Below are 26,210 nucleotides of genomic sequence, written 5' to 3' on the forward strand. Positions count from 1 at the left end.
ATGAGATCTTCTTTCTGATCTAGATGAGCATGGACACGTGGAAACTGTGAGTAATGGTTCTGAGTAGGGGACTGGGTCCAGTATGAGCTGGTCCAATAAATTTTTAGTCCAGATTAACTAAATGAATTTATATTTTTCAGTGCTGATGAAATCACATCTCTAGTTCAATAACATAACCACAATTACAGAACCACATTGTAGAGTACACCGCAAGATGTTTTCCAAAGAGCTGGGCTCTTGGTGATAAGGACATAACAAAGAGAACCAGGAATGGGCCATTCAGCCCCATGTACTGGTTCTGCCATTCAATAAGATCATGACTAATCCTATATCTCAGCGCGAGTTTCATACAACAGCCCCAAATCCCCTGATTCCCTTGATATCTGGAAATCTATCGATTTTTATTAGAACACGATGACGATTGAACATAGTTGAGGGTGTTGGGAGGCAGTGGCCCATTTGGAATGCTGAAAGTGGAAAGAAGGGGAAGATGTGTGATGGTGGCAGGATATGGGACGGTGCTAGAAAAGCTTGGTGATGAATTATTGAATATGGAAGCTGGTGAAGAAAAGACAAGAAGAAGCTTATTGTGGTTCTGAGAGGCGGGAGCAATGTGGGAGTCAAACTGGTGGAATTGGAATAGACACAGTAGATTCAATGTGAATGGGAATTGTCAGTGTAAAACAAAAGCATATCAGAAACAGATTATGGAGGATGGCACTGTCAAGACAGATGTGAAGAGGTTGAAGAAACTGAGTGAGTAGAATGGGGTCCTTAAAGGAAGTTAGGTGGGAAGAAGTGTTGCCAAGGTGGCTGTGGGAGTCAGTGGGCTTACAGTGGATGTAGCTGATTTAAGATTTACAGTTTGGTTTTAAGTGGTGCATCTTTAATTAGTAGTGGGAAATTGCAATCAAGGGCCCATGCCAATCTATGTAACCAATGAGTAGTGTATTTGGAATGCTGAAATCATTCACACATCAATTATTATGAAGATCTTTCATCAGAACTGGGAAAAAGAGACATAGTTAGCTTTAAATTGCAGGGAATATGGGGAAAGGCTGGGTAGGACAAAAGGAATATTTGTGACAGTGTGCAGCCAGGATTACCATGGGGATGTCATAATGCTCTTCAATGTGTTAGTTAATGGAGGGAGTTTGTGAGTGATAATACACAAAAAAAAAATCTGTAAAATGCTGTGGGGCTGCGGTACAGGCCAGGAGGTCAGGCTATGCTAATAGAGAGAGAAAAGAACTGAGCTAATACCACAGTTGGATAACTTATGGCAGAAATGTCAAGTTCTGAATCAGTCAGAGAAAACTCTGATATTCAGTCCAGAAAGCTCCAGTAGGCTCAGTAGGAAGATGCTTGCTAAAATGGAGAAATAGCAGATGGAGCTTAATCCGGCCAAGTGTGAGGTGTTGCACTTTGGGAGATCAAATGTAAATGGACAGTACACTGTTAATGGCAAGACCCTTAACAGTGTTGATGTATGGAGGGATCTTAGGGTCCTAGTCCATAGCCCCCCAAAAGTGGCTGCACATGTTGATAGGGTGGTAAAGAAGGCATATGGTATCCTTTATTAGTTGAGGCATTGAGCTCAAGAGTCAGGAAGTTACGTTGCAGCTTTATACAACTTTAGTTAGGCCACATCTGGAGTATTACGTTTAATTCTGGTTGCCTCATTATAGGAAAGATGTGAAGGCTTCGGAGAGGTTGCAGAAGAGGTTTACCGGGACGCTGCCTGGATTAGAGGGCATGTACTATAAGGAGAGGCTGGACAAACTTGGGTTGTTTTCTCTGGAGTGGCGGAGGCTGAGGGGAGACCTGATAGAAGTTTATAAGATTGAGAGGCATAGATAGAATAGACAGGTGGTAACTTTTCCCAGAGTTAAGATGTCTCATACTAGAGGGCATGTAGTTAAGGTGAAAGAGGAAGGAGATGTGCAGGGTAAGTTTTTTTGTTTTAAACACAGAGGGTGGTGGGTGCCTGGAATGCGCTGCTAGGCGTGGTAGCGGAGGCAAATATGATAGAGGTGTCTAAGAGTTCTTAGATAGGCACATGAATGTACAGAGAAGAGGGATGTGGACATTGTGTAGGCAGAGGGATTAGTTTAGTTAGGCATTTAATTACTAGTTCAGCACAACATTGTGGGCTGAAGGGCCTGTTCCTGTGCTGTACTGTTCTATGTTCATAATGAGCAAACAGCACAAAATTGGCACACTCTGCATTCAAATCAAGGTGATGCACCATTATTGCCAGGCTGTTTCGGAGGCTTTTGTGCTTTAGCTCCCGCAAGTCTAATATTCTAGAATAAAATATTGGATACCTTCATCATGTAGTTTATGATTAATCAGGATGCCAACAAATTGTATATCTTTAATTCTAAACAATTTAATTCTATACATACAAGATGAAAATTCAATCTGTGAATACATAATATATTCTTGAAATGCCTAAAATTACGTTTCCATTCCTAAATTCTCAAAGCAACTAATCCCTTAGGAAGAACAACTTGGATGATAAAATACTAATATGGAAACATATTGGGCTGTATTTTGTTTCACAAACTGGTTGGAAATGGATGGAGGTTATGGGACATAGGTGCAGATGTCTGTCTGTGACTTTTTAACTTAGCTATTATGTTTTCATTTTTCTTCTGGGTTTTCCTTCCAATTACTACCAATGGGAGTAACAGCAGTGTGCTCAATACAAGTTCAAATTCAGTCACATTCCAAACATGTAAGTGGGAGAGTTTGGAATTGTTACAGAGTGTCAGAGACATCCAGCCAAGAAGTCAAGGCATGGGCAAAGGCAGGGTCACGCAATGTCGTCTTGGAGGCACCAAGGATTTGTAGGGAGATACTTTTTCCTAGTAACAATGGGAAGAAGTCAGAAGTTGAGACAATAAAGGGAGGATTGAAAGTTGCCTTGGAGGTCAGCAGCAGAAGTTGCTATTGCACTTTTGGATCCAATGTAGGAAGTGTTTCAATGACCGTAGCAGGATAGGAAAGGTGGAGATTAGCAAAGCAGTGTGTGTATCCTGGTGGGTTCTCAGTGAAGTAGTATGGGAAAATTGGAGAATTCTAAAAGTATGCTTGTTATATTGGAAGTTCCTAGATTTTGCATTTGCACACAGAGAAACACAAATGATCACATTCATAGTAGGTGGTTATGTTGCTTATATTCATTACATTGTTTTTCCCTTTAAGACAAAAGAGTGAAACTAGTTTAACAACATGTAAAAATTTACATGTTTAAGCAAATAACTAGCTTTCATATTTTTTCACTGTTTCTAACTGCTCTGGTGTTGCTTATGTTGATCTTGAAGATTCAACAGATGTTGTTGGTTTATTTTTTCACATAATAATTCTTGGAACTACAATCTCTCCATGATCTCTCTAATGTCCCATTTTCTCATCTCCAAACCACCTTGTTGTATCAGCACATGATGCTTATCATATAATCTAAACTCCTCCCTTTATAGCATGTGTTGTGATGTTGGCTTTGTTTCAACTGCTTTTCTTCTACCATCTATTCCAGATTCAGGTGAACTCGACTCAGATGCACTGTTAATTTTCTCTGCATCAGTGGTTCAGAAAGAGTGTGTCCTGTAGTAAAGTGAAGTGTTGATCTTTAGCTCAGAAGAAAATCTGTGAATTGATGCTTCATGTAGAAACCAGATTGCATGATTCCCTTCTTTAATGCCTCTTTCACTGTACATACTGATCTATCAGATTCTCTATTTGAGGCTGGATGCTAAGGTGGTGTGAAATGATAATTGATGTTAATTTGTTTTACAAATTGAAGTGACGTGGGCAAAGAGTACCGTTCACCACCCACGGCTCAGCTAAGGGCCACTTTTTGATCCCCACAAAGCCAACCAGTTCTTTTTATTTTGGGCACCTTAACCATGGGTGCTGCATGCTCCGCACAGTCTTGACCTAAACTGTTCAGCTCTTCCTCTACCTGAGTATTCAGTCCATGTAGTAGCAGTCTTGGTCTGCACTTCACTAGCTTGGCATTTGACTTAAACATGTATGTGGGTTTTGTGTGTCTGAATACCAGTAAACAAATTGTTGAACAGATTTACATATTGCTCTAAAAGCTAATCCAGATGTGATTGGAAAGTCCTCACACCAAATACATCCTTCCTGTCCACTTCTAATTCTTCGAGCTAACCTTCCCCAATAGAGGGGGAATATTTGTGTGGTTGGCTATTATAATTGATAACTTTATTTTTTGGACATTATGAGAAACTAAATTTTGCTAATAGCACTTTTCTGAATGTCTTGATGTGCATATCTCTGTCTATGACCAAGCAATCAGCAGCTGTCATATCAACATATGTTATTCATTTTTACCTTAAATTTGAAATTGCTACATTTTCTATTATTGCTGCTAGTGGCAAAAGTATTGTTTAATCTTAGGATTGCTCAGCATCTTCAAAGTTACATAAGCCTTCGTGGCTTTCTGTTATCAGCATTTTCTTTACAGTGAAATCCACTAAGGGGACATTATTCTAGCTTACATACTGAAGTAATGTGCCTTTTTTTACGACTAAGGAATTTTGTTGCTCTGAACTGGCATATCTTTGATGGGTATTGTTCACTACATTGTGGCAGCTTTCCCACCTGTCTCAATTTTCATGCCAAACTTGCTTATGTGACTTGGAGCTGTTGTCTGTGTTGTTATTGTATGACCACATGTTTCATTCACACTGATATGATGCACTGGCCAACATCTTGGCAATTTTGAATGCCAACTCCATGGACGTAGCTGTTTAATGTGAATGCTCAAATATTAAATGTTGAACATTTAATCACTTAGATTGAATTAAATACATCATGAATTTGTCTTGTAGCTCTCAGTGCAGGAAGGCGCCAAAATTACAATATCACCCTATATTCTCTAACACCACCATAATAAACTCTTTAACTGGTTTCTAATCCCTATTTCTACTATCTCTGCGTGTGCCAGATTAAAAATATTCTGCCATCATCTCATCAACCAAAACATCTTTTGTCTTGGGTAAAAATCTGTTAAAATGACATTTTTTCTGAGCCCATTAATGTCTATTGGTATGATTGCTTTCTTACATTCTTTTATCAGTTCAGGTTGCACAGGCAATGTTTTGACTTAGTCTTCAATTTCAATATTATATGAAAAAAATCTCCATACATTCTACATATAAACTGAAGGATCCCATGTTTTATCATTCCCTCGTAACTTGAAATTCTAAAACATCAGCCTTTTGTTCTCTTGTGCTTGAGTCTAAACTAAAAGTCCCATTGCTTCCAGTCTGTATGTTGAAGTTACTGTGACTCACCCCACTACCATGTCTATGGAGCCACAAAACACCTTTCACAGTTTTAATTCTGAGTCAATCCTTCCTTGTCACTGTTGTTGTGCATGTACTCCTGTGGGTTCTTACTTACTCTCTTCTCATAGGACAAACCACCTATCCTAAGGATCAGGCACGTGAGCTTTTTTATGAAGTATTAGAAATGAAGGTCACTGGGTGGCACAATTTCACAATTAGTGGAACTAGTGGAGTTAGTACCTGGTTGCAATTCCAGTGCTATCTGTGTGGAGTCTGCACATTCTTTACAAGTATATCCTTCTTTAGATAAGAAGACTAGACCTGCACACAATTTTCTGGATGCATTTTCATCAGGGGACAGTGTAATTAGAGCAAGATGTCTCTACTCTTGTACTCAAATCCTCTTACAATAAAGTCCAACATACCATTTGCCTTTTTAATTGCTTGTTGGAGCTGTATGCTGACTTTCAGTGATTGGTAAATGTGGATATCCAGGGTCCTTCTGAGCACTCTACCTTTCTATTGTTCTACTAAGATGAATGACCTCACATTTTTCCACATTATATTCCATCTACCTTATCCTCCCCAATTCACTTATCCTGTTTAAAATGAGGCCATACAAAAATGGGAGAAAGTGATCTTATTAGTAGGGATTAATATGCTCAAATATGTATTCAGAGTGTGCAAAGTAATGTGCAGGAAACATAGAGAGCTCTAAAAGATGTGTCAGGTGTATTCAGGGTTCACACCAGACACAGCACATTTATCAGTAAATATCACCAGAAGAATTTCACCATGCCCAAGTACCATGCTGCCTCATGTCCTGTCGTGCATCTGCCCCACACATGTGCTGTAATTGTTCCTGGTGACCAAAATAATTACCTGGCAACTGCAAGGCACATAATACTCACTTGTATTGGCTTTATGTTGGCAGCCACTGAAATGTGCCAATGTATACGTGATAACTTCAAATATTTTATCTCCTCAGTACTCATTCACAGCCTTATCACCAGCATGGACTCAAAATATGCAGCAGGAATTGGTCCATTTGCCCACAGTGATGAATGCAGTTCAGGGAAGGTGAGCCTCCCTGGGGGTGCAATTCCACAAGGCTCATGCAGACCATGCACCTATTCAGTTATCTACATTTCCATGAGATATTGTCACTGATGTATTATTGAAATATCGGCCATTATCCCATTTCTATTTCTGGGAGGTTGATATGTGCAAATTGGCTGCTGTGTTTCTTGTATTACATTAATTACTTAAGAGTACTTCATTGGCTGTAAAGCACTCTGAGATGTCTGAAGTCATGTAAAGCACGATATAAATGCAAGTCTTTCTTCCCTTTTTTGTCAAGTTAGGAAGATAATTATGCTTTCACAATGAGACTCACTTCACAAATGAGCTGGAGCAGATGGAGGTGTCAGGACCAACAGTAGGGAGTCTGCACCCTGACAGGATTCTCCAAACTCTACTCAGCTGGATGCAGACACTGCACCCCGACAGCTGTTGATAAAGAGAATTCTTCTTGGCAACATCAGTGAATGTTTAATGTACTGGCAGCCATTCCAAGCACACTGTACATGATTGCAAAGAGATTGGAGGAGTTCATCTCAAGTCAGAGTGGTAGATGTTGCAGGATTTTGTGATGATGTTTTCCAGTGGAAAAAAGTGGATTAATGCTTGGAAAATGAAACATCAACACAACAATATAAAGGCCACTGTTCCTCCGCGCCACTTTCCTGCATTAACCGGATATCACTTTATCTAGTCTTGAATATATTCAGTGGTTAAACTTCCACAAACCCCCATGGGGAGACAATTCCAAAAATTCACTACCTTCTGGGTGAAGAGATTTCTTCTTATTTCTGTCCTGAATGACTGATATCTCATTTTGAAACTGTGAAGCTGATTCTAGGTATCCCAAACATGGAAACATCATTCCATATCAACCTTGTGAAACCACAGTAGAATTTTGTACTTGTAAATATCGTCTCTCATTCTCCTAAATCAAGAGAGTATTAGTCCCAGTCTGTTAATCCCTCCCTACAGGGCAAACCTCCCATCCCAGGAGTCAAGCTGGGAAATATTTGTTATACTATTGTACTACCATTATAGAGGGGGAGGGGGGTGGAAATGGTTGTTCCTTGTAAACAATCCAAATCACAATTTTCCATAACGTGAATCTGTGTCGTTCACGCATGCGTCAAGACGCACAAGTAGAAACATAATTATATTGATATATTTATTTTTTTCATATAAATTACATGAGGGCATACTTTATTCCATATCTCAAATTTTTGAGTAGTGATTTGTGAATTCTATAAGGGTGAATTTCTCTAATCCAAATGGCCATAACGTGGGGTTTGCCAGAATATTCTTCTTTAGATAGGGAGACTAGAAATGCACATAATTTTCTGGATGTGGTATCATCAGGGACGTAAGTAATTGGAGCAAGATTTCTCGACTCTTGCATTCAAATCATCTTGCAATGAAGGCCAACATACCATTTGCCTTCAGAAAGTCAGGAGGCATGGGATCCAGGGAAACTTGGCTGTGTGGATTCAGAATTGGCTTGCCCATAGAAGACAGAGAGTGGTGGTACATGGAGCGTATTCTGCCTGGAGGTCGGTGACCAGTGGTGTTCCGCAGGGATCTGTTCTGGGACCCCTGCTCTTTGTGATTTTTATAACTGATTTGGATGAGGATGTGGAAGGGTGGGTTAGTAAGTTTGCTGATGATACAAATATTGATGCTGTTGTGGATAGTGTAGAAGGTTGCTGTAGATTACTACAGAATATTGATAGAATGCAGAACTGGGCTGAGAAGTGGCAGATGGAGTTCAACCCGGATAAGTGTGAAGTGATACACTTTGGGACATCACATTAGAAGGCAGAATACAAGGTTAATGGCAGGACTCTTAGCAGCGTAGAGGAATTTGAGAAGGAGAAGCTGATAACTGGTGTATTGATATTTCAGTGGAACAAAGGAAATTACAGTGGCATGAGAGAGGAGCTGGCCGAAATTAATTGGAAGAGTAAGCTAGCAGGAGGGATGGCAGAACAGAAGTGGATAGAATTTCTACAAGAAATAAGGAAAATACAGGATAGATATATTCCAAGAAAAAAGGTTTTGAATGGAAAAAAGGCACAAATGTAGATAACGAGAGAGGTTAAGGCTAAAATGAAAGCAAAAGGGAGGGCATACAAGGAAGCAAGAATTAGTGGGAAAACAGAAGACTGGGAAACTTTTAAAAACCTGCAGAAAGAAACTAAGAAGGTCATTAGGAAAGAAAAGATGAATTATGAAAGGAAGTTGGCAGATAACATTTGAAAGGATACTAAGAGTTTTTTTTAAATATATGAAGAGTAAAAGAGAGACACGGGTTGATATAGGACCAATCGATACTGGTGCGGGAGAGATTATAATGTATGATAAGGAGATGGCAGAGGAACTAAATGAGTATTTTGCATCGGTCTTCACTGTGGAAGACATCAGCAATATACCGGATAGTCAGGGGTCTCAAGGGATGGAACTGACTTCAGTTAAGATTACCAGAGGGAAGGTACTAGGGAAGCTAAATGGACTAAAGACAGATAGGTCTCCTGGACTAGATGAGGTGCATCCCCGGGTTCTGAAGGAGCTGGCTTTAGAGATTATGGAAGCACTGGTGATAATTTTCCAGGAATCGATAGACTCCGGCATGGTTTTGGAGGACTGGAGGGTCGCAAATGTAGTTCCGCTGTATAAGAAAGGTGGGAGGCAGCATAAAGAAAATTACAGACCTATTAGTCTGACATCGGTGGTGGGAAAGTTATTAGAATCGATCCTCAAGGATGAGGTTATGGAATACCTAGAGGTGCAAGGCAAGATAGGTCCAAGCCAGCATGGTTTCGTGAAGGGAAGATCCTGCCTGATTAACCTATTGGAGTTTTTTGAGGAAATCTCAGGTAGGGTGGATAAGGGAGAGGCTGTAGATGTTGTGTATTTAGACTTTCAAAAGGCCTTCGACAAGGTGCTGCACAAGAGGCTGATTAATAAGATGAGAGGTCATGGAATTACAAGTAGGATAATAGAATGGGTGGAGCATTGGCTGGTAGGCAGAAAGCAAAGGGTGGGAATAAAAGGATCCTGTTCTGTCTGGCTATCAGCTACTAGTGGTGTTCTGCAGGGGTTGGTGTTGGGACTGCTTCTTTTTACTTTGTACATTAACGATTTGGATGATGGAGTAAATGGTTTTGTGGCTAAGTTTGCAGACGACACCAAGATAGGTGGAGGAGTAGGGAGTATTGAGGATTCAGGAAGGTTGCAGAGAGACCTAGATAGTTTAGGAGAATGGGCAAGAAAATGGCAGGTGAGATTCAATGTTGAGACATGTGCCGTTGTACACTTTAGAAACAGAAATAAATGGGAAGATTATTATCTAGAAGGGGAGAAAATTCAAAGTACAGAAGTACAAAGGGACTTGGGGGTACTCATGCAGGATACCCTAAAGGTTAACCACCAGGTCGGATCGGCAGTAAGGAAAGCGAATGCTATGTTGGCATTCATTTCGAGAGGTATAGTGTATAAAAGTAGGGAGGTGTTGATGAGGCTCTACGGGGCACTAGTGAGGCCTCATTTGGAATACTGTGCATAGTTTTGGGCCCCATATCTTTGGAAGGATGTGCTGATGTTGGAGAGGGTTCAGAAGAGATTTACGAGGACGATTCCCAGAATGAAAGGGCTTACTTATGATGAGTGTTTGTTGGCTCTTGGACTGTACTCACTGGAGTACAGAAGAATGAGAGGGGACCTCATAGAAACATTTAGAATGTTGAAAGGACTGGACAGAGTAGATGTGGCCAAGCTGTTTCCCTTGGAGGGTGAGTCCAGGACCACAGGGCACAATCTTGGAATTAGAGGGTACAGGTTTAAAACAGAGTTGAGGAGAAATTTCTTTAGCCAGAGGGTAGTGAATTTATGGAATTCTTTGCTACGTACAGCAGTGGAGGCCCGATCATTGGAGGTGTTTAAGGAGGAGATTGATAGGTACCTAATTAGTCAAGGTATCAAGGGATATGGGGATAAGGCCAGAAATTGGGGCTAGAAAGGAATACTGTTTTGTTTTTTTTTTCCCTTTAGCTCATGGAGCAGACATTTTTCCCCCATTTCTCATTTCTTTTTTTCTTTTTCTTTTTCCCTTTCTTTTCTTTGGAGCAGACTCGATGGGCCGAATGGCCTACTTCTGCTCCCTTGTCTTGTGATCTTGTGATCAGAGGGATCCTGGGGTCCACGTCCATAGATTCCTCAAGGTTGCCATGTAGATCAATAGGGTTGTTAAGAAGGTGTATGGAGTGTTGCCCTTCATTAGTCGGGGCATTGAGTTCAAGAGCCACGAGGTGATGTTGCAGCTCTATAGAAATCTGGTCAGACCACACTTGGAGTATTGTGTTCAGTTCTGGTCACCTCATTATAGAAAGGATGTGGAAGCTTTAGAGAGGGTGCAGAGGAGATTTACCAGGATGTTGCCTGGATTGGAGAGCATGTCTTATCAGGATAGGCTGAGTGAGCTAGATCTTTTCTCTTTGGAGAGAAGGAGGATGAGAGGTGACTTGATAGAGCCATACAAGATGATAAGAGGCATAGATCAAGTGGACGGTCAGAGACTTTCTCCCAGGGTGACAATGGCTAACAAGAGGGGACATAGTTTTAAGGTGATTGAAGGAAGGTATAAGGGGGATGTCAGGGGTTAGTTTTTTACACAGAAAGTGGTGGGTGCATGGAACACACTTCCAAGCAGAGGTTGTGGGGGCAGATACATTAGGGACATTTAAGAGACTCTTAGATAGACACATGAATGATAGAAAAATAGGGGGCTATGTGGGAGGGAAGGGTTAGATAGATCTTAGAGCAGGATAAAATGTTGGCACAACATTGTGGGCTGAAGGGCCTGTACTGTGGTGTAGTGTTCAATGTTGTATGTTTTAATTGCTTGTTGGAATTGTGTAACTTTCAGTGATACTCTGCCTTTCTATTTTTTTGTACAAAAGTGGATGACCTCACATTTTTCCAGTGTAGTGTAGAGCTCATGGATTTTGAGCACATGAAAATGAAGGAATGCCATTATAGATCAAAATTAAAATGGCTTATGACTTGAAAGGAAGATGGTGCTATTCCTGTGCCCTTGTCTTTCTAGGCAGTAGAGGTTGATGGTTTAGGATTTGCTGTTAAAGAGATCTTGGCATGTGGCTACACTGCATCTTGTAGATGGGATATATTGCAGACAAGATGCAGTGTGAAGGGAGGGAATGAATGAGTAATGTGGAAGATGTGCTGCTAATCAAGTGCACTCTTTATTCTGAATGGCGTAGGGAGTTTTTGGAGCTGCCCTAATTCAGGCAAGTAAAAAGTATTTCATGACATTACTAATGTGCCTCATAGACTGTGGAAATGCTTTATAGAGAAGCAAGAATTAAGTCCCTTATCATTGATCTTTAATCAAATAAATCCCCCAGTACCTATCTCATGCTAACTCTGCCTTCAGTCATTACTTGTACACTGATCTTGTATGGTCCGAGTCCAAGTCCAATTTGAATTTTTGAGTGCATAAATTCTGCACTTACTGATGAAAGGCCATCATCCTCAAATGTCTTTCTACAGTTATGTTTGATCTGTTGAGTCTTTCTATTTTTTTCTGTTTTTATTTTGGATTTCCAACATATGAGGTATTTTGCATTGGTGTCAAGCTTGAAGTGCTTGTATGAATTTTCACCTCATATTCACAAATTGGAAGAATTAAGGGAATAAATTTCAAATTCCAGGAATGTGAAGATACAGTTAATAATAAAAAATCAACTCTGAAGCAAGTAATCAAAGAGGTCCATTCTTGGTGTTGTTCATAGCCTCCATTGAACTGACGTTGAACTAAGAGGACTATATTTTATACACTATTAATTGCATTATAATTGTGACACCAAGCAACAGAAGCAAAATTGACATTCATTATTGATAAACTAGAAAGCAAAGTGGTTATAAATTTAATTCAAAGTGGTTGAAAGAGAATAAAAGTTGAAGGATTTTGCAGGATCATAGAGTCATAAATTATATAGCACAGAAATGGGCTCGTCAGCCCACCACATCCATTTTGCCCTTCTACACTAATCCCACTTGCCCACATTACAACCATATCCATATGTTTCTTGCCTATTTAAGTGGCTGTCTAAATGCCTCTTAAATTTTTTAATTGTATCTGATTTCACCACCTCCTTTGACAGCACTTTCCAGATATCAACCAATCCCTGTGCAAAAAAAACCCTCCCAAATCCCCCATAACACTCCTTCCTTTCACCTTAAACCTATGCCTTCTTATTTTTGGCACCTTTACCATGAGAAAAAAAGATGATGATTACCCAATCTCTGCCTCTTATAATTCCATATATTCTATCAGATAACCTCTCAGCCTCTTTCGCTCCAGGGAAAACCAGCCCAGCCTATCTAATCTAATCTCATAAATAAAGTTTCCAATACAGGCAACATCCAGGTAAATCTCCTCTCCATGAGAATGGAGAGAATGGAGAAATCTGTGCTCAATTTTATATAAAGTTATTCTTTGTTCAGAAAAAAATGTTGAGCTGTTATGGTTAATAAGATTTGTTGCAACCAAAAAGAAATGTGATTATTTAGCGCAGAGATGATGTTCAGCTGGTGGTTCTAGAATAGCACCAGAAAATAAAAATTGAGTTAGCAAGACTGTTGCAGACATCATCTATAATTGTTATCAAAAATGAGTATGTCACAGCTGTGATAAATGGCAATAGGCACCAACTATGCGTGGTGCAATACATTGAATATCACCAGAAAAATTGTTAACGTTACTTAGCTGGCAGAACAAAAACAATTTTCTGGTTAGAAAGCAAACAGGTGTGATATCTGAGGAAAATGGCTCAGAACACTCTACACAAAAGTTGCATTTCACTGTGTGTTTCGATGTACATGTGACTAATAAAGATCTTAACCTTAATCTCAATCTTAAAATGAAGGGTTAATCGTGTAGTGAACTTTTTGATCTTCACTGCTCTTTGAAGAGGACAATTACGTAACTACAAGTAGGCAATTGTGATAATAATTACTGAAGCTTCCAGCTGTGTGACCCATTCTCACAATAATAACTAAAACAATTGCTCATGACAATTTTTGTATTGACTATCAAGATTTCTGTTTTTATGTATTTTCAATATGAAGACTTTCATAATGTGGTAAAATCATTTTGACACTTCATAGTTCCAAAGTAACTGTTTGAAAGTTATTTCTTCTGACTATTTCTGAGCCCTCATCTTACCTAAGAGCAAAAACATTCTATCAAGGTATCAAGGAAGGTAATTGAAGTTGCATCTGAAAATGGTTTGGCAGCGGACACTGCCCCAGAGCTCCGGCAGCAATGCCATGGGGCTGAGATCACCATATGCATCTTCCTAAATTTCCAATATCAGAAAGAAGTGTTGAAAACTTGTTGTCTGGAAGATTATTTTCACTTGAAGCACATACTTTCATATCACTGCACACAAGCTCACATCAGTTTATTCCAATAGTTGTGGGGCTGGTCATGTAATCCTTTGCATGTGCAAGCAGCATGATTCATGATTTTTTGCAGAGTTGTGTGCATTAGCTGCATGCAATTTCTAGAGTTTCCCATGTCCTGCAAACAACTTGATATCACATTTTGACCGGACTTCTTCAAAGCTAGTTCCTCAACTTCTGGATATTCTTGGATGGGTTTGAGTGAGCTGAGTGCAGAGTGCTGGGACAAACATGGGAGAAAGCACTCTGATTCTCCAAGTATGACTTGGAGATCATGGTGACAGAAGTAGGCATCTGGAGAAAGTAATGGAATGCTTGAATTCCACCGCCACTCCCCAACCCCAACACAAATAATAAGGGTTTCACCTGAAAGCAAGCAGAAATCAGATTTGTCAATGCAGTTAAGCTGGTACTGCCAATGTCATTTGATGGTCATTGACCTGAAATGTTAACTTAGTTTTTCTTTCCCTACAGATGCAATCCGTCCTGCTAAGCATTTTCAGCATGTTCTGTTTTTATTTCAGATTTCCAACACCTGCAGTATTTTGCTTTCTGTTACAATGGATTTCCCAGCAAAGGAGGAAGTAATGATCTATTTCTCTAAGGGGCTGGAGTAACAGTGGAACATTGGAACATCAAACCCAGGTACACTTCATTGCAGTGGCAGGGGACTTTATATGGTCAACTTGCCAATTGCTTTGGTTACTTTGCTTGTTTTAGACGATAGTGAGTCCTGTCTTCCGCTGGCCCCATACAGCACCGAAACAGGTCCTCCGGCCCACCACATCAATCTGACCTTTTTGCTCATCTAACTAATCTCATTTGCCTGCATTACTATATCCTCTATGCCTTGCCTATTAAGTGCCTATCTAAATACCTCCTAAACATAATAATTGTATCTGGTTCCATCATCCTGCTGACAGCACATTCCAGATATTAACCACCCTCTGTGTAAGCAAAAAAAATCCCCTCAAATCCCTGTCCTCTCACCTTAAACCTATGCCCTCTTGTTTTTGATACTCATGGGAAAAAGATTTTGACGATCTTGCCTATCAATGCCTCCCATAATCTTTTATACTTCTGTTAGGTCACCCTTCAGCCTCCTTCGTTCCAGGGAAAACAAGCCCAGCCTATTCAATCTCTCCCCATAACTAAAGTTCTCCAATCTGGGCAATATCCTGGTGAATCTCCTCTGCATTCTCTCCAGCGCAACCACATCCTTCCTATAGTGTGGTGACCAGCACAGCACACAATACCAAGTGCAGCCTAACCAGTGTTTTGTAAAGTTGCAACATAACTTCCCAACTCTTATATTCCCAAATCTTATATACTATGCCCTGACCTATGAAGACAAGCATACTATATGCCTTCTTCACCACCCTATCCATCTGTTGCCACATTCAGGAAAACATAGACTTATACCCTTAGTTCTCTCTGTTCATCAACATTCCTTAATGCCCTACCATTTATTGTCCATACACCAGACATCTGTGGTGCATGTTGGCTGCATGCAATTTCCAGAGTTGCCCATAAGTCACTGTGTTAATATACTAAAAGTTATCATAACTACCTACACAATTGCTGCAGTTTCTCCTCAAATGATGGCTATGATGCTGTGCTTGGTGAGATCAGAACAAAGTAAGAGAAACCAAGAAAATGGAATCCTTGTCCATAGGACTAGACCAGATAGGTCTAAATCCATCTGGGATCCTTTGCTGTGTTTCTGCTTAGTCACTGGATAATTATCCTCATGGATGAGATGCGTTAGCACTTGGAACAGGCACTCACTCAAGAGGTCAAATCTCATGAGTGTATTCAAAAAGCACACAAGCAGAACTGCTTCCATCTGTTCTGAGCTGTTTTCCTGTGCGTGGCCCACATAGATTTTTGTACCATATGTATGTGCCTGTGACAACTCCACGTCAAACATGTGTTACATGATAATAGATGCCAAATTAGTGATTTTATTCAGCAGTGTTAAATTTTTATTGCTGTTTAAAACCCATAAAGATTAGCAGTATTACCAGTAAGTGCATTGTGATTAGAGAGTCTGCAACTTTTGTAATGTTGGTGAGTAGATGGTAAAATGATTGCAGTTTGTAAATAAGCCTCAAAATGCTCCTGACAGCTGATCAGCTTTACTGTACTGAACAATTTAGAATGGACATCTTCTGAGGACAGAGATAATAGCATAGAAATTCAAATATTTATTCTTTTATCCACAATATTAAATTAAAGTGTATAATCAATTAGTGACAAGACCAGGACCTTACTGCACATATGATGCAGATTGGACATATGTTTCTGTGAGTGTACATGTTGCATGAATAGAAGTACTTAATCCAAAGTTTTAATCAAGGCCATATGTACCCTGTGCAATTTCAGTCGTTGAGTATATTCAAGACAGATATTGATAGTTTTTTGGCTATTAAGAGAATCAAGTGATACACTCTTAGTACTAGAAAATGGTGCTGAGGTAAAAAGAAATCAGCGAGGATCTTACTGAATGGCAGAACAGGTAGGAGGGGCCCAATTCTTCTTCATTTTTCTTATGTTCCTATTATATTGGTTCAAACATTTGTTTCAGCATCATTTCCATGAAGAAAGCAATGCATTTCCCTGAAACAAACCAAGGCACATCTGGAATTAACACATTAGTAAAAACAGGAATTGAAGGAAGTTTGAGAGATCTACACAGAAGAATGGGAAAATAATATTCCAAGCTTTTAACCTGCATATGGAAGTCCTAAGTTTTGAAAACAATATGCTGTACATAATCTTTAGATTTAATTTTATCGCTCAAAAGAGGTGAATTTGGACTGGGCAGCGTATGTGGGAATTAAAGCATAAAAGACTTCAAACCTATCTCAAACCCTTCACCCCGCTGAGGGGTGAGGCAGAAGGAGGCACAGTCAGTCTGCTTCCTTGAGGTGGTTTCACATTTAAGTATTTTAATGAGGCTGAAGGTTGCAGATTTTATCCCTCTTCTAGCTAGTGGCCAAGTATCCCACACGTCAGAAAATGCTGCAGTTAAAAAGAGGCGAGGATTGCTAAACGGAAGAGATAAATGCATCCTGCATTACTTGTGGGTCAAAAGGAGCAGATGTGGTTTCCCCCACTTTGCTCCTCTTCCCCCTGATCTCCCAATCAAGTCTGTTTCCCACTCATGGACAGTCCTGATCATATGAATGACCACACTTTGTTTGGACTTCCTCCTCCTCATATGGACCTCTTGATGGACTGGACCATCCCAAAAAGTATCTCCCCCATCTCTGCCTTACCCTTATTTGAACCCTTAAATTGCTCACCCGATTTATGACCTCTATTCCCAGCAGCAAGAAACCTACCTGTTTTGGACTGTAGTTTCTTTTGTAGAATTCTGTCCTTGAATGGATGCTGTCTGTCAATTAGGCTGCCTCCAGGTTTGGTGGAAGGGCAAGGGGTGTTGTGAATAAAGCCTGCTTAAAAAAACCAAATGCTTTGACTCTACAGCTTACAGGGAAACAATGACCCCTGGATTCAGAAGTCCTCCTCCTGCACCCAACACCCACCTCCTTCCAACCCCCAATACTCCCTATTTCGAAATTCCACCCTAGTAAATATCAGGTAAATATCATTGGTCCAACAACCATTTTCTAGCTGGAACATTGATCACTGTATGCTGATTAAACATATTTCTTTTGCTGCATTATGGATCAACAATAAATAACATGCAGCTCTATATACTCTGAAAAACAGCAGAAGTATGTTCACAACGTAAGTACAGAGAAGCTTCCCATTCGCATCTAATCACTCAAAACTTCAATTCTTTTTCTGTGCAAAAGTCAGTTAATTATCATCATAACTGGAGCATGACAACAAAGGTATTTCTGCACTAGAGAGAGGAAAATCAGCCAAAGTTCTTGCTCCTGATTTGTAATATTCACTGATGGAAAGAGCTCCTCTGTCCTTTACTCAATAAATAGGCTTCTAGTTTTCATTCAACAAGCAGCAAGAAAAACTTCAGATACTGAAATCTGAAATAAAAACAGAAAATATTGGAAACACTGAGAATGTTCCAATGAAGCATCATGGACCTGAAAATTTAACTGTCCAAATATACTACCTGAACTGCTGAGTAGTTCCAGCATATTTTGTTTTTGTACCAGTACTTAAGTTGAATTTCTGAAGTGTGGCAACTTAAGTGAGATGCTGGCAAGTAATTAATACCTTTGAAATTACATCTTCAAACTAATTATTCCTTTTGGCAGAGAAAAGGAGAAAATATACATAAAATGAAGATTGTTTTCAAGAACAAAATAAGTTTTAACAGCATTAATGCAGCAGAATTTCTAAAGATCAAGTCATTTTAAATATGCTCCAGAGGTAAAGTATCCCAATAATTAAATCTAATAATGCTCACAGACTGGCCTGCAAAGGATCTGAGAGTTACCCGGAGATAAGATATGAAACTGTAAATCAAAGAAAACTGTGAACGCTGGAAATCTGAAATAAGAACGGAAAATGCTGGAAGCACTCAGCAGGTCAGGAGGCAGCTGTGGAAAGAGAAATAGAGTTAACATTTCAGGTCAAAGATCACTCATCAGAACTGGAAAAGAGAGAAAATGAGCTTGCTTTAAGTTGCAAGGCGTGTGTGGGAGAAAAGGATAAGACAAAGGGAATTCTCCATCCCACTATCAGTCTGCCCTATCCGTCTGAGGCCTCCTGCACTTTTATAACCAGGCCCAAAATAAGCCTGAGGGACAGCACCTCTTCCTTCATCTGGGTAGCTTCTGCGCACTATATTGAATTTCAGGTAACCTGCTTTCTCTGCTTGTATAAGAATGAGACAATTCCCCCTTAGGTCAACCATCTCTAAAGATGACTCAGTTTTTCTGTCTCCATCAGAACAACTTGATCTGGTAGACATTTCCTACAGCTTGCATTTTGCAGCTTTGTATATTCTTCATAAATTATAACCCCACTCAGAAAAAATGATATTCAGTTTCTTCATCCAGATTATTGATATATATTCTGAATAGTTGGGGCCCAAGCACTGATCCCCACAGCACCCCACTAGTTACCAGCTGCCAAAAAAAGAACAATTTAATACTACTCCCTGCTTCCTGTCTGTTAATCAATTTTCAATCCATGCCAGTTCGTTACCCCCAATTATGAGGCTATACCTGGAGATTTGTTTGGTCCCTGTACCTAAAAAAAGATATACTTACCAGAGAAGGAGTGCAATGAATTTCACCAGACTAATTCCTGAGATGACAGGACTGCTTTATGAGGAGAGAGTGAGGTGACTAGGCCTGTATTCACTAGAGTTTAGAAGAATGAAAGGTGGTCTCATTGAAATGTATAAACATCACTCAACAATTTAGGAACAGCTTCTTCCCCTCTGCCATCAGATTTCTGAACAGTCCATAAACCCATAAACACTTCTTCATTATTCCTTTTTTGCACTATTTCTTTATTTTGTAATTTATAGCAATTTTATGTCTTTGCACTGTACTGCTGCCGCAAAACCACAAATTTCATGACATAAAAGTCAGTGATAATAAACCTGATTCTGATTCTGATCCTGATCTGACAGGGCTGGATGCAGAGAGGATATTTTCCCTGACTAGGGGTTCTAGAACCAGAAGTCACAATCTTAAGACATGTAGGATTGATGGAAGAGAAATTTCTTCACTCAGAGAGTGGTGAACCTGTGGAATTTTCTACTACAGAGGGCTGTGGAGACCAAGTCACTGTATATACTTAGAAAGGAGATAGATAGATTTCTAGACACAGAGGCCATCATGGGTATGGAGAGACAAAGGAAATATAGTATTTATATAGACAATCAGACATAATCCTTCCAAATGGCAAAGTAAGCATGAAGGGCCAGATGGCCTACTACTGCTCCTATTTTTCTACGTTTCTCTTGTTTTCTTCAAATAAATCTTTAACAGTCCGAGAGGGCCTCTGAGTTTACGTTTTCTCTGAAAACTGACACCTCTAACAATAAGAATTCAAACAGAATTTCAGCCTCGATTATGTGCTGAAATCCTCCACCTTCTGAGTCAGGACTAGGGGGAAAACAGGTGCACCGATTACAATCTGCAGTTAACCCATCACCAGAACTTCCTATGCAAGCAGCAACCAACTTTGTGCTGCCTGCTCCTGTTGCTGAAACCAGCCACTGCTGATGATTGGTTTGTTGCCTCAGTCGTGCCATTTAAAGCTAGCCTGCATTTCTTAAAGCATAAGTGTTCTGTGGCTGCAGCAGATTCTGTCAGATATTAGGGAACTCATTCTTACTTGGAAGATATTCAAGAATGGCTCCAGATGAGACGAAACAAGTTAATAGTTTTCCAGCACTGCGGTGGAGGTTTTGATGGCCTTCCATTTACACTGAGAAGTTAGGATAAATAGCTATTGTAGGATAAGTAGCTACTGTAGCCTATACCAAGCCCTGAGAATTGGGATACAGTTCCTTAAGAAGTTCACTGACCTCACATGCAACATGTTAGATTCCAAGAGATGCAATCTGCATGTGATTAGTTGCCAATTATGTGGCCTGCAGCTAGAAAAGTAGGAAAGAACAGCATAACTGCCAGTTCCTGACAGACTAGTTCAGATACAACACACAAGATGCTGGAGGAACTCAGCGGGTCAAGCAACATCTATGGAGAGAAATGGACAGCCGACATCCAGATGAAGGGTCTCGACCCGAAACGTTGACCGTCCATTTCCCTGCATAGAAAATGCCTGACCCGATGGGTTCCTCCAGCATCTTGTGTGTTGCTCCAGATTCTAGCATCTGCAGTGTCTTGTGTCTGTAGTTCACATACAAGTTCTGCTGCAAACGACTTGGATGAGCATCAGCAGAAGAACAATGGGTTTGCTCAATGAAATATTCAGTGAATTGATGGGCCTGCCAGAGTGCAAGAAAGCAATGTTAAGGTGGCTGGAAGAGTACATCACCAAATTTGCATATTATTTTGTGCAGAGCTTCAAGCACATAGCACCAAGCATGGAACCAGTGGGAAACTTCATTCCAACTCTGACAGACCCTGTCTGCTGCCTTAGATTCCAATGAGCACAAACAGAAGCCATTCACAGCCTGCAGCTCTGGCCCCTCATTCCAGCAAAGTGCAGTCTGAAACTAGGCAGTCCATCTGTACTCTCCCAAGTCAGCAGTTTATCCACCAGCTGTGCTCTGGTTGCTGAAGTCGCATCAGGTAAAAATGCTGGATGGCTGAAGGCATATGGTGGATAAGTATTAAGGGAGGGCATAAGGGTGATTATTTGATGAGTGCATGCAATCTGACATGCTTTGATTTATGATAGATTTGGAATGTTTATTTGGAATTTGCTTTTATTTTTACACTGTGGCCAGGTGTGATGCTCAGCTACAAGGAGAAAATATGATGTCAGACTGTTGACGAATGGGGAGTAAGATGTGTTTACTTTTTTTTCAAAGGGGTATGAATTATGCATTGGTAGTCTGACCAGAAAGAACTTGTACAGGCATCCTCCATTCTAGTTCTCATTCTCCTCTCCTACTCCGCTGCTGCTGCCATTTAGCTGGAGGCCAAGGGTGAACCCTCATGATGAGAAGGTATCACAGACCATTACAAACGTGGAAAGGCACTCTGCCAAGTACTGGCATTATTCTTGAAGAATCCAGAAGGCCAGATTATTGTTTCTTCCCACCGCAGTCATCCTCTCTTTCCCCCCTTCCATCAGGCAGAAGATACAAAAGCTTGAGAACATGCACCACCAGGCTTAAGGACAGCTTCTATCCTGCTGTTATAAGACTCTTGAACGGACCTCTTGTACAATAAAGATGAATTCTCGATCTCTCAATCTATCTCGTCATGGCCCTTGCACCTTATTGTCTGCCTGCACTGCACTTTCTCTGTAACTGTCTCACTTTATTCTGCATTCTGTTGTTGCCTTTCCTTTCGTACCACCTTGGTGTACTTATGTTTTGAATGATCTGTCTGAATGGCATGCGAAGCAAAGCTTTTCACTGTATTTTGGTACATGTGATAATAATAAACCAATTACCTATTACCAGTTACCAATTAAATATGAAATTGTTTGCCTTATTCCATTTTGTGTGGTAGAAAAGCATTTGCTGTTTGTGTCTTTCCCACATGTGTGTGAGTTGGGCACTGGAGACGGGGTCATGTAGCCAGTGAATAACAGTTATTGATCAGTAACCACTTTAGGTTTGGTATTGTGGCTGAAGCATACATGCATTGCAGAATGAAGACATCATGACTGCTGCCATGTGCTGTTCATTGAAAGGCAAATGTGTCAGAGCATGTCTCTGTTCAGGCATTTCATTCTGTACTTCAACCACGTTAATGTGTGTTATTTCCAACTTCATTATAGGATGAGGTTTTATAAAGTGCAACACCTTGTAACCATCTTGGTTATCTAGACAGGCTTCCTCTGATCCTGCCCTTTCTTCCTGAGAACCTGTAGATAGAGGATGTGTAGGGGCTGGGGAATATGGGAAATGACCATCTACATTAGTAGGAGCAGAGAATACCTTACAGCGTAATGGTTCTGCGTGCTGGCCCTCGATTTGGCTCCATTGATGGTGCCTTGTTGTGCAGCACATGGATTCCATGCACTACTAATTGCATAACAACACATGCCCGAGCCACATCAGGAGACTAGCATAAGAACCCTGGTTTCACTAGCACTAGTTGCCAGAGTATTGGTCAACCTTTGGGTATACTTTGTCTCCTGGCTGCTTAGAGCTGTCAACTCTAGTGCGGTCCTGGTTTTATGTTGGGACCCCACCTCAGAGCCCCGAGGCAAGATTCCTTCTGGTTGCCACTTGTGTTTGGTTCTGAGGAGGTATCCTGACTCCAGTCTCGTACCAGTGCGCTGCATTTGGGTTCTCTGCGAGCTTGCTCTTCGCTTGACACTGTGACATACAGTCTCTCGAGCCTGTCCCATTCAAAAAGTTCATGACGAATCTGTCTTAGCTTCAACTCCACTTTCCTGCCCAATCGTCATAACCCTTGTCTCCCCTGTAATCCAAAAATCTGTCTGATTCAGCCTTGAATCTATTCAGGGATTCAATCTCCACAGCTTGCTAAGGTAGAGTTTTCTAAATATTCCCAACCCTCTGAGAGGAGCAGTTCCTCTTCCTCTCTTTCTTAAATGGGTGACCCCTAATTCTGAAACTATGCCCTCCATTCTGGATTCCCCCGTGAATCATTCTCTCATCATCTCCACACATATTTAACCTACCTATATTCCTCTGTATCCCTCTGTATCCATCTCACCACTTGCTTTACCACCTGTTTCTGTATTGTCAACAAATTTTGCTACAATACATGAGGTCCTTTGTCTAGGTTATTAACATAGATTATCAATTGCTGAAGCCCCAGCACTGATTCCCCATGGCACTTCAATAATTATAGCTGGCCATTCTGAAAATGACCTATTTATCCTGACTCTTTATTTAGTTAGTTATGCAATCCTCTTTCCATAATAATTTATTATCCCCAGCATATTTTATATTACACGATACTGAACATCTTTTGTAAACCCAATTAAGCATCTATAGGTTCCCCTTTATCCTTCCTGCTAGCTGTATGTTCAAAGACCCTACTAAGTTTGTCAAACAATAAATTCTTTAGTTCAAAACATGTTGATTCTGCTACATAGTTTTGATTCTCAAACAGCTCTGCTACCATTTATTTAATAGAGGATTCCAGAATTTTTCTGAGGGCTGATGTTAGCTGATAGACTGATAATTTCCTGCTTTTTATCTTCCTCTTGTTCTGAAAACAGGTTTAACAATTGTGATTTTCCAATCCTCTTGGCGCTTTTCAGAATCAATGGAAATTTTGGAGGACCACAATTAATGTTTCCACTGTCTTTGCAGCTACTTGTTTTAGGTCCCTAGAATGTAAGCCAGCAAGAGACTTGTTAATATTTAGTTCCATTACTTTACCTCATGATTTTTCTCTAGGGATAAAAATAGTTTTAACTTCCTCCCTACCTTTTTCCTCCTGATTTTCTGTGATTGTCAGAATGTTTCTAATGTCTTCTGCTGTGAAAATAAATACAAAATATTTGTTCAAAGTTTTTGTTCATTGCCACTTCCTTCTTTCCCATTATTAATTCTGCAGTGTTATACTTTAAGGGTCCAATATTCCCTTTAGCTATTTTCTTTCTTTTTAAATAATTGTAGATTTTACATTGCATTGTTCTAGCCAGAATGCATACTCTGAACTTGTTCTTAAGAAGTGTTGGGTAGGAAGTTCCTTGACTTAGACCCAGCGATGCTGCAGCAATGGCCCTATATTTCCAAGTCAAGATAGTGTGTAACTTAGAGTAGAGCTTGAGGTGGTGTTGTTCTTATGTGTACACTGACCTTTTCCTTCTTGGTGCTGAGGTCACAGGTTTGGGAGGTGCAGTCAGAGTAGTTGAGGCATACAGTACAACCACGGTGTGCCAGAGACAGAGAAGATGAATATTTAAGCTGCTTGGCCCTGGATGTTATCAAGCTTCTTGAATGTTGCTGGAGCTGCACTTGCCCAGTCAAATGGAAAGTATTCAATCACATTTCTGAAAACAAATGTGAAATCATGTAATTGATGATTACATCTTCTCTTGAAGGCTTGGTAATGCTAGTGAATTTCAGGGTCACAAATGCACTTCTCAATGTATTATACCTTGTTATACATTATGACATTATGGCCCTTCCAAGGCCTCAACACCAACAATATCCATCATCAAATCAAATATACAGTTATATTTTGAGTGGGAACAGTTGTTTGTAAAATTGTTTGGATAAGCTTTTTAATAATATGTTTGGGGGTGATGTTGACTTTAGGTGTCTGAGCAGAGTTGTGTACTGCAGAATGCTATAATTTCTTTTTCACTTTGGTCTAGGAATGGGAAAATTTGTATGAAATTCCTACTATCCTTCATTACCCACGGCCACCATCGGAAAGTGTTCTGGGTGATCAAAATCATTGCGGTTGCCAAATGGCAGGAAGCCCAGCTGATACTTAAGGAGATAATATTCCACCTCTTCTTAGATTTATTACCTGATTAAAGTGAGTATCAATGCTAGAAGTCTTTGTAGAATATAGAATGTTCTGGTAGCCGAGACATAGGAGGGGAGTGTCCATCACAGAAGAGCAGGGTACCAAAGTTCAAAAGTTTTGAGTAGCAAGGAGTACATAACAGCTATCTGTTCTTGGATGATACAGATCAACAGTGATAATCTACCAGTCATAATGAAAATTAGCACACTGTTCAACTTCTGTCTCACAAGATCCTTTTAGTCATTCGTATGAGTCATTTGTGGGCACAATTCATTTGCTGGGTACCATTAAATTTTTTTAAATGTTAGAAATGCCCTATCTCAGAAAGAAAGTAAACACGTGCATTTTGGAAATTAGCCTCCTTTAACTATAACTTTACTGGAGTACAAAGGTTCTGAGGATTTAATCATTTGTGGTCTGGTGTATTATTGCATGCTAAATATTGACAGAAGTTATTACCACAAATATTTTCAAATAGCATGTAATAATTGTATGAAAATCATTATGTGAATACCTATTTACATTGAAGGCAAATGAATTAAAATGAGTATGTGTATCCCAAATCTCTGGTAGATAAGGTATTTATTTTGGGGTCCATTGACTGTATGTTACAAACTTCTCCCTCCTCACTTGCACCCCATTTCGTCTACAAACTGGAGACTACTGAATTTTATTCTCCAATGCACTGAATTCAGAATCTTAACTTCATTTAGAAATTCTCCTTGCTACCTTTTCTAACACTTTTTTGCATTTGGTTTCTTTTGATCCTCTGATTCTCAGCTCCAGTGAAGTTGCTCTTTTTTTGATTCGACACTGGTGGCTGTTTTGATAATAGTCTTTACAAGTCAGCCCTTTCATTCTAAATGACTTCCCCCATTAAGTGTCTATCCAAAGCTTACCATCATTTTCCATTTAAAGGCATTGAACAGAGTCAAGTTGCTTGTGGTTAAATCCAAATAGTGGAGGCAAGGCAGTGTTAAACAGTTTGATAAAAGTGTCTCTTTGCAAGAAGTTAGAGATTTCTAGTAGTGAGGAGGGTTAGGGACAAAAGGAAGTTAGAAACACATGGTGAAAAGGATGAAAAAGTAATTGAAGTATTACTTTTGTATTCCTCTAGAAATAAGCCTCACTGCTTTATTTCATGACATTATTAACCAATCTGCTGCTAAGAATTAGTTTATCTGTATTCTGATACCATTTTAATTCTTGGTCCCATTTTGACTGACCAGCACCAAATGATTCTAATGCTTATTAACAGTTTTTCATGATG

At 39.9% G+C, this 26,210-nt stretch overlaps 1 long non-coding RNA gene across 1 annotated transcript; it reads left to right on the plus strand.

The window, feature by feature from the left end:
* Positions 1 to 24,924, plus strand: LOC127571038 (uncharacterized). The gene is made up of 3 exons (XR_007956437.1): positions 1 to 46; positions 14,408 to 14,528; positions 24,783 to 24,924. It is a non-coding gene; the product is annotated as an uncharacterized LOC127571038 (long non-coding RNA).
* The last annotated feature ends 1,286 nt before the right edge of the window (positions 24,925 to 26,210 follow it).

This window comes from Pristis pectinata, chromosome 5, assembly GCF_009764475.1.
Source record: "Pristis pectinata isolate sPriPec2 chromosome 5, sPriPec2.1.pri, whole genome shotgun sequence".
Lineage (NCBI taxonomy): Eukaryota > Metazoa > Chordata > Chondrichthyes > Rhinopristiformes > Pristidae > Pristis > Pristis pectinata.